At 35.5% G+C, this 8,974-nt stretch overlaps 1 protein-coding gene across 3 annotated transcripts in view; it reads right to left on the bottom strand.

Annotated features, from left to right (window-relative positions):
* LOC127436716 (scm-like with four MBT domains protein 2) overlaps nt 1-3,451 on the bottom strand; it is a 70,046-nt gene extending 66,595 nt beyond the window's left edge. For 2 of the 3 annotated variants that reach the window (XM_051691027.1, XM_051691028.1), the window contains exon 1: nt 3,275-3,450. The gene's annotated coding sequence lies outside the window, so the exon portion shown is untranslated. Of the gene's footprint in view, nt 1-3,274 lie in introns of all 3 variants that reach the window. The other variant, XM_051691026.1, reaches the window with a different exon arrangement.
* Between the last annotated feature and the right edge of the window lie 5,523 nt (nt 3,452-8,974).

The following is an 8,974-nucleotide window of genomic DNA, read 5'->3' as shown; positions in this document are numbered from 1 at the left end:
TTTAAATAAATGAGGGATGAGGTAATTGGGGGGGTAATTAATATTATGCAAAAAATTCTCTCAATTAAACTTCATTTGTATTGTACCCGGAATATTCCTGGATAAAGGACAACATGATGGCATCAATGATTTTTCAGTTCATGAGAAGTTTTGGCAACACTTTATTTATTTTTTTGCCACACACACACACACACACACACACACAAAAAAACACCTAATGTCTTCAAAGTTCAGTTCACTGGAAGTACAACTTTTTGACCGTATGAGTTGACATTCAAGATCCATTCATGCCATGGTACTACTCCAGTTAACTAGCACACATACATCTCCGAGATGTCTGTTTTAGACCTTTTCATCTGGAAAGCAACGCAATCTAATTAACATCTGCTAAACATCTTAAAAAGATCAGGTTTACAAACTTTCTAAATCATAAAGGTCTCAAAGACGTCTTCTGAATGTCTTATAAACATCCGAGACATACCTATTGTCAAACTTCATCAATAGACGTATTGCAGATGAGCAAACAATGGAAAAAATAAGTCTTCCAGATGTAAACACACATCAAATACACGTCTGGGTGATGTCTGTAATAATATACTACTAATAATATACTATTATTTTCTCCACTGCAAGGTGTCCACCCCACAAAAGGCACTACAGTACACTGTAAAAAATGTCTGTAATTTTAACGGTAAAAGTCTGTAAAAATGCTACAGAAATAAAACATTGATTAATGAATATTAACTGTAAAATGTACAGTAAAAATGTTTTAATATGCTTTAAAAGACAATACACATTTTATTGTAAAAATTGCATTTTTTAGGTGTAAAAAGTATAATTTTTACCATAATGTAAACAATTTACATTATGTTTAACAAGAGGGTACATGTACTTTTTACAGTAAATTATTGTTAAAATTTTATATATTTTAATTTCACATGTGTTACCCTGATGGTGTTTAGTGTTTGTGTGAGTGACACTGAGCACTGTCTCTACATGTTTATTGGTCATTGCTCCAGGAAGAGCCACTATTGATGAACTTCATGTCATCATGTGCCCTTCTGTAATTTTCACGGTGCTTAACAATATCTTATAAAGTAAAAAGCTGATTTTTCCAGTTTCAGAAGTTTAATATCACGTTTATGATGGTTTTTTTTTACTGTGAATTGAACAGGATTGTTTTTTTACAGTGCCAGTGTGGTCATGTAAATTACAACAATTTTAAACTGTAAAATGTACAGGTTGTTCTTTAAAGTTTTTTACATTTGTACTGTATTTTTTTACATAATTATTCTGGCAACCACAGCTGCCAGTTTTTTTGTTTTTGTTGTTTTTTTTTAAACAACAGGATTTTTTTTTACAGTGTACACTACAGTAGATAACTCTTTTTTCTTAAAAGTCATCACTCTGTCTAGAATTACAATTGGAGGCCACCAATGCTCGTTTTCACGCTCACATTGTGACATCCTCAATGAAATGACGTCACAATGGACTAAATGTAAATTGCATTATTCAATCCCAAAGAACAGAACAAGCGGCTGTCACCCGATCTCTGCGACCCGATGGGTAAACTATCTGATTACCCTGTGACATATCTCATAACATCACTCACACTCCACATCAATGAGTTTGTATGTGTTAGCAATGATGTTTTAAATATGGATTACCAGTCCTTTACATGTTGCGTAAGCACCGGTCAGGCTTTATCGTATGATGTTTCGGCCTTGCTCTTGAGCAATTACATTTTCCCTCAGTGAAATGCAACCTTTATCATCGCACCTATTATCAAGCTTTGTCTAGGCGAACACGCACATAACACTTGCGCAATCGATCATTTGATACGCGTTAATTCCATTTATGGCCGTGCTGTGGATACATTATATTTTCTCCATGTTGCACACCAGATCTATTAAATATATCTTAAATAGACCTATACTATCTGCACGTGATAGTCTAAAAAAGGCTAGCCGACCAAGACCTGCACAGATATAAAGGTCAGACAGAGAATTAACGGGAATAATAATAATAATAATAATAATAATAATAAATCTATAATTTCATCACATCATCAAACGCTTGACTTCATTTCACTTCAATTACTGCCATGAACTTACTGTGTATGAATCCGCAGATATCCACTAATATAAAAGCTAATCAAATAAATGTTCGTCTTTTTTCCCCTAAAATTAATAACTTTTCACATTCTAATGGATCAGAATCAGTTTGATATGAAAAAAACAAAAAAACAACAAAAAAAAAACGAGTAATTAATTATACTTTAATGCTCTCTCTGGAAGCTGTTAACATCTAGACAACGTTTCAGGAACGTTTCGATTAATTTGACTAATCAATATGCGATGGGCTAAACATTTTGGCCCTGTTAACCCACACTCATACACAGCGAATATTGAAATACAGGAAATATAGTTTGAGCATGTGTGTGTGTGTGTGTGTGTGTGTGTGTGTGTGTGTGTGTGCGTGTGTGCGTGTGTGTGTGTGTGTATGTGTGTGTGACCGCAGATACACTCCTGTACTTTACACACTCTAAAAGTATTGCAGCGGAAAAAAACTTCACCGACGTCGCTAAACGACAACGATAAATTTAATTCATTAAAGCACGTCCAGGTGCAGCGAAAGAAACGAAAACCGGACGCGTAACCAGCGCGGTTTTATTTTTTCCTTCTTCAAAGATTTTGCATGGCAGTTTTAACACACCTTACCCCGCCATGTTGAGAGCGGGTTTGACACGTGAAGATCGGGGATTTGCGATTATTCTCAGCGCACCTGAATCGCGTTCACCGACCAGTGCGCGACGATCAACAACAATTATAGAAACACCGTCCGACGATGTGAAATTAAGTGTTGGTATTTATAAACATTTCGTCCTTTGAAATCGAAAGGAGGTCAAATGGCAGTTCAAAATAAAGTCAGTCGCTTTGAGGAAGAACACGAAACGAAAATATCGCTTGTTACATAAACGCTATTTTTCCGCGACATTTCCAGCGCGCGAAAATATATTTTATCAGCAGAATCGAAAGTGCCATCGCTCGACAATCGCGTTATTTATAAAGAAGGTGGATGCATTTGTCAGACCATTTTTTTTAAACTCCTCCTCGGAGGTTTGTGTATATTTCCGACTGTTACAAACAACCACCAAATGTTTTTATTAAGGAAAAAGCGTCCATATGCGGAAATTCGCTTGGCAAAGCGCGAGCCCTTGTAGAGCACGATCGTTATTACTGAATGAAGTTCAAGCAGGGAATGTAGTTTTTACCTTATGCGAGTTTTTTTCCGTCTATCTGAATTGAGTGATCCGGTGTTCTGGCTGAAGCAGGAACGGTGCGTGTATGCGTGTGTGTCAGCTGAATACTCAAGTCCAATATGGCATCATCCCGCGTCTGCGCATGTCTCAACATCTATATTATTTTCAAACCGACTCCTTCATTGACCTTTACAGTTGCAAAATTTGTTCAGCCCATTATAAATAGAAATGGGCCCGAGCCTCCGCCTCCCTGGTGTGGGGAAACTCACTGGCTTTGTCTCAAAACGTAGTGAGCTGCCTAAATGGACAGCATCTCGGGGCGTTCATGGGCGCGTGCAGCAGTTTCGGGCGTCATATTGAGGCGTGCAGCGTTTTTGGGCGTCTTGGACACTTCGATGTTGTTTCGACACGAGTCCAAGATGCTGACGAAATGCTGTTTTTGTAGGTGGCTCACTATGTTTTGAGACACAGACAGGGTAAACAACAGTGGAGTGCTGTTGCAATCTCACTTGTTTTTTATCTTGATCATCAGTTTGATTATTTCTTCACACTTACACAGTAATAATCTAACAGTTTACATTTGGACTGTGTTTTTTCTTCTGTATTTATTTACTAAATGCATAGTTGCATTTTTTTCTCCATGTTATATTGAAAAAAAAAACAGCTAATAAATAAACAATATCCTGTTGTTTCTCTTGTGTCATTTAACTTTTCCTATGCGCTTCTGCTCTCTCTCTCTCTCTCTCTCTCTCTTTTTATTTATTTATTTATTTATTTATTTATTTATTTTGTTGCCTTTCTTCAAAACCTGCTCGTGATTCTTGCTAGGTAAACAGGGACAAAGTAAATATACAGAATATCTCACAAATGCATTTAAAGTATAATGTAGACAAATAGAGATGGAGTTGCTGAAGAAAAAGTTTAAAGATCTAAACAATAAAATTAGCCTCAATACTGTTTAGAAATTACAGTAATAGTCAATTGCTTTCATCTCGTTCTCGACATAACGTTGCCATCCAGTGGTAACGATATTTATAACTGCACTGAGTTAAGTCGACATTTTTAGTTAAATGTGAGGTTGGCTACTCTTGAGCAAAAAAAAAAATTTCACAAATATTTTTTTACAAAAATTTGGACACCATAATGAGGCATGCAGGACTGGGGGAGAGGGAGGCAGTTAGTTTATCAGGCAGCTTAATCAACACTTTAAAGCACAAGTGCATGCACTCTCTCTCTCTCTCTCTCAGCAAAAAATAATGAAATAAATAAATAAATAAATAATGACCTCGTCTAATAAGCACTTGCTTTCTCTTAGTGATGTTACTGTAACAGATGGTTCGTGCCTTGAGCTTAATCTACAGGAGGAGACTGTAACAAGCACGTCCAGGGACAGATTACCACTGCTGGAGCAGCGACCTTGTGGGTGGAGATAGACAATGTGGGTCAATACTTTACCCTCCCCACTCTGTGTTATAATACTGCAAGTGTTGCCCAGGCAAATTTGCTCTGGAACTAGTATTTTATTAACATGCTTTGTTCAACTGATTAACCGGAAAGAGAAAAGTATGTGCATATAATGTTCCACAACGTTAACACAGCAAACTGTCTGCACAAATCAGATGCCACAGAACAAATAAACTGGTAACTAGACTACTGACTGTGTACTAAACACAGAGTTATTATAAACTACAGATCTAAAATTGGATCAGGGTGTTTAATTTACTTTACAGACATTCTAAGAAGTTTTGTCTTGTGAAAATCAATAGTGCATTTTGCATTTTTCATGTCTAGTCTAACAAACTGCACTGCATCATGTATTTTAAGTAAATTCAACTTATGGTAATTTTATGTCAGCATAACTAGAGAACTTTTGTTAGATACACATTATACAAATGTATCAGTTCATTCAACTTTATTAAAAAGTTATGTCACACAAATAAAATCTGACTAAAAAGTAATTAGTTACTGTAATTTAATTACTTTCAAGTAAAAAAGAAGTAGTGAAACACATTACATTTTAAAATCTTGTAATCAGATTCCACTTACTGACTTACAATTTAGGTAATTCTACATGCATTACTGGGTTACACATATTTTAGAGGTATAAGTAATTTGTAGTGGATTACATTTTTGGGTAATTTACCAAACGCTAGTGCTAACTATTTACATTTACAATATTTTACAGTAGCATTTATTTGTTCAATTAAATTTATGCCCCCTTTAGAAATTTCAAAAGCCCCTTATTTATTTTATCCTGGCACGACTCTGATTATAGTGGTTTTGAACAAATCTTTTGAGTGAACGAATCGTTCTTGTTCACTTCCATTGTTTGGGTGGTGAACAACTCTGTATTTTTAACAAATCAGTTGAATCAATGATTGAACAACTCATTCAAAACATAAAAGATGTTCATTTGTTGCCACCTTCTGGTGTAAATATACAATCTTCAGAAATGGTCACTAAATCAGTGAATGAATCAAAATGAACAATGAATCAAAATTAGGCTCTTTGCCCCCTCACTTCAAACACTGTATCCCAATTTTTCAGTTGATCGATTTCACGTTAGTCTATTTTGTAGCAAGGTACAGTAGATACATTTGATTTATTTTGAGCATTTGTTTGGTATAGTTTTTGGGTTTGCATGTCTACAAAAGCTGACGGCGACCATAGAACAAACACTCCTTTTAGCAACGTTATATAGTGACAAATGTGAGCCCCCTCAGAAATTCCAAATTCATCCTGGCACCAACTCTGATTATAGTCTTGATTTCAGCCTTAACATCAATCTCAGCCAAACGCTTTGTGTAGTTTCTGATCAGACCTGCAGCCCATTGCTCTTTACAAAACTGTTTCATTTCTCTGAAGTCACTGTTACTCTGGCATTCTACCATGAGGATTTTGTTCTGTTCAGGGCACTCAGTTGTACTTTCATGTTCTGGTTCATTTTCACGTTCATGACCCAATGTCTTTAGAGTAATACATCAGTGACGCTGAGACAATAAACCAGTCCCACCCCATTACACTCCCTTCACTACACGTCACGGTTGGGTTGAGTTTTTTGTGTTGCTATGCTGTGTTTTGTTCTCTCCAACAAAACACTGGTTTTAGTCTCTGCTGCTTGCTTGAGATGGGCAGAAATGTTTTGTGAGAGCATTGATTTTCTATGAACTTTAACTTTAAGCTGATTAGTATCAGTGATTTGTGAATGGTTTACTTAAAAAAAATGGGTTTTATAAAGTGCAAGAGACACCAGCAGATCTTATCTTATATATTGTGTTGTTTGATAGTAGTTTCATCTCTGTTATCTCTGATATTTGCAAGGATATTCAGATAAGTGGTCAACAAATACTGTATGTTTTTTTAAATATTTTTTAATGTTTTTTTATTGCCGGTTCAAAAATCCTACATCCTACATTTGTGGTTACAGCCTTGCAGAGTACCAATAGTTAGTTATTGTTACTAACACTAAGTTAAGCCTAAGCTAACCCTATCCCACAATCACTCTTTCAAAACATGTTTTGTGTCTACCCTGTTTTATTTAACATTTTAGGGGGTTGAATGCTATGGGGTTGAAGGTTAGTGCAAAAATTGCTAGCAACAGCAAACCAGCAAATTTCACAGTCAATATTTTTGTACTTTTGGCCAAAAAAAAAAAGATAAAAACTGATCGCTATGTTTTCCCACAACAGAGTTGAACTATTGAGCTTGAGAAGGCCAATATAAGTGTAAACATAATTAAATATAAATACTAATAATTAATTTTTAACTGCATGGATCTTTTACAATACATAAAGACTGTAAAAGAAATCTATCTTTGTTTGAACCACTGGTCAAAATTATTTATGATTTCAAAATCATTATTTTAATGGTTCTATGACTTCTCAGATATATAGATATGTATCTTTAATAGGCCTATATGATATTTAAGCAATATCAAATGAGCAAAAGTGCTGTTGTACTGTCATCTTTATCATATATTTTATCATATATTGTATCATATCATATCATATAAAATATGTGATTCAGCTGTAGCAGCCGCACAGTTGCACAGTGTGCTATTGCGTTTATACAACAATTTAACAAACAAGTAAATAATATGAAATAACTTACGTTTCAGACAAAACTTAGCAAGCTAATTTGTGCATTTCTCCTCAGCCAGCAAAAATAGTTCCAAAAGAAGCCACAGCTCTCTTTGCATTGCACTAAAACTCTGGTTTTGAACTAGTAATATTTTGTTTGTTAACAAATCGTGTTTTTGAATAAATAGTTCACTTCCATTATTTCGGTGGTGAATGGGTCTGTTTTTAATGAATCACTTGAGTCAATAGTTGAATGACTCATTCATAACATTAACGAGACTCATTTGTCGCTACCTACTGGTGTATATATGCAATCTCCAGTAACAGCAACTGAACGAATCAGTGAATGATGTCAAAATGAAAGTGAAATAAAAAATGCCCTCCACTATTTGGAAAGCAATGGACACAGAGAAGCGGAGTGACACAAAAAGTAAAGCATCCCAGTCCTTTGGACAAATCAGTAGGCCTTACTCTTGAAATGCCGCTCATCCAATCATATTTGAGGACTGGAACTACACTAAAAACCCTAATAAGTTGACTCTACTCAATTGATTGAGTAAACTCTCCAAAACTTGAAGTTCACTTAACTTGGTGTTCATGTAGTATTAACTTAACCACGCGATTGCGCTGGAGAAACACTCACGCAACAACATCAATAACACTGGCGCGCACAGAAGGGACACTCGTGCAATCGCATATCTTAAGTCTATGGATTTTTAAGATAAATAAGCTAAATGAACATAGATATTTGAGTTATCATCCCAAAATTTGGCATTTCAAGTACTGTTTAATTAAGACAACTTGATCTTTCCACTAACGACAACATTTAGGGTTTACAAAGTAAGTGCTGTATAATTTAGACCACATCCACACTAATATGTTTTCAGTTTCCAATTGTCATAGTTTTCCAAAATATGGAATAGAGTAATGGAGAGGGTTTTCGAACCGCTCCATTTTCGTTAGAGGAACATGTCGCTGTAGTGTGGATAAAAGGCGTATAAATGTAACAAAATTCAAACGAAAACACAACATATTATGTCGATAAATGCAACAACAGGGCCGTATCTTAGCACATGGGGACCCTAAGCGAAATCCTACTTGCCCCCCGACTTTTTTCCACTCACGATTTGTAGGTGCGCTTCATGATGATGAAAACCCTTTGAGCATGCACATGCCTGTCACATTTGATACAAATCTCTCCTTGCAGTTACATTCTCCCTTCCCTCTCAGGCCACAAGGGGGCCCCCTATAACTGTCTTAACAGCTGCCTGAGGCTTACTCCCAGCTTTCAGTATATTTAAAAGTAAATAAATAAATAATTCTCTATAATGCATAAAAATGCAATGGTGATGTATGGGTCATGCAAACTGAGTCATATTGTGATGGAAAGCAAACATTTTACATTTAAACTGTATTATTTTAACTTGTGTTAGGCTACTTGTTATGTTTAAAGTAATGTTTAAAGTAAAGTTCAATACCCTGTTAATTATATCAGTAGTAAGTCATGAGGACACAAAAGGCACTGTTCCCTGTTAATTAAGTATGTCAAGTTATTGTAACACAATTACCAGAAATTCATACCATTCCAAACATGTTTTCTCACACGCACATGTGATGTGTTTTAGGGGACAAA

This window comes from Myxocyprinus asiaticus, chromosome 47 (assembly GCF_019703515.2).
Source record: "Myxocyprinus asiaticus isolate MX2 ecotype Aquarium Trade chromosome 47, UBuf_Myxa_2, whole genome shotgun sequence".
Classification (NCBI taxonomy): Eukaryota; Metazoa; Chordata; class Actinopteri; order Cypriniformes; family Catostomidae; genus Myxocyprinus; species Myxocyprinus asiaticus.
The sequence above is the reverse complement of the archived record's forward strand: the minus strand, read 5'-3'. Positions and strand labels throughout refer to the sequence as shown.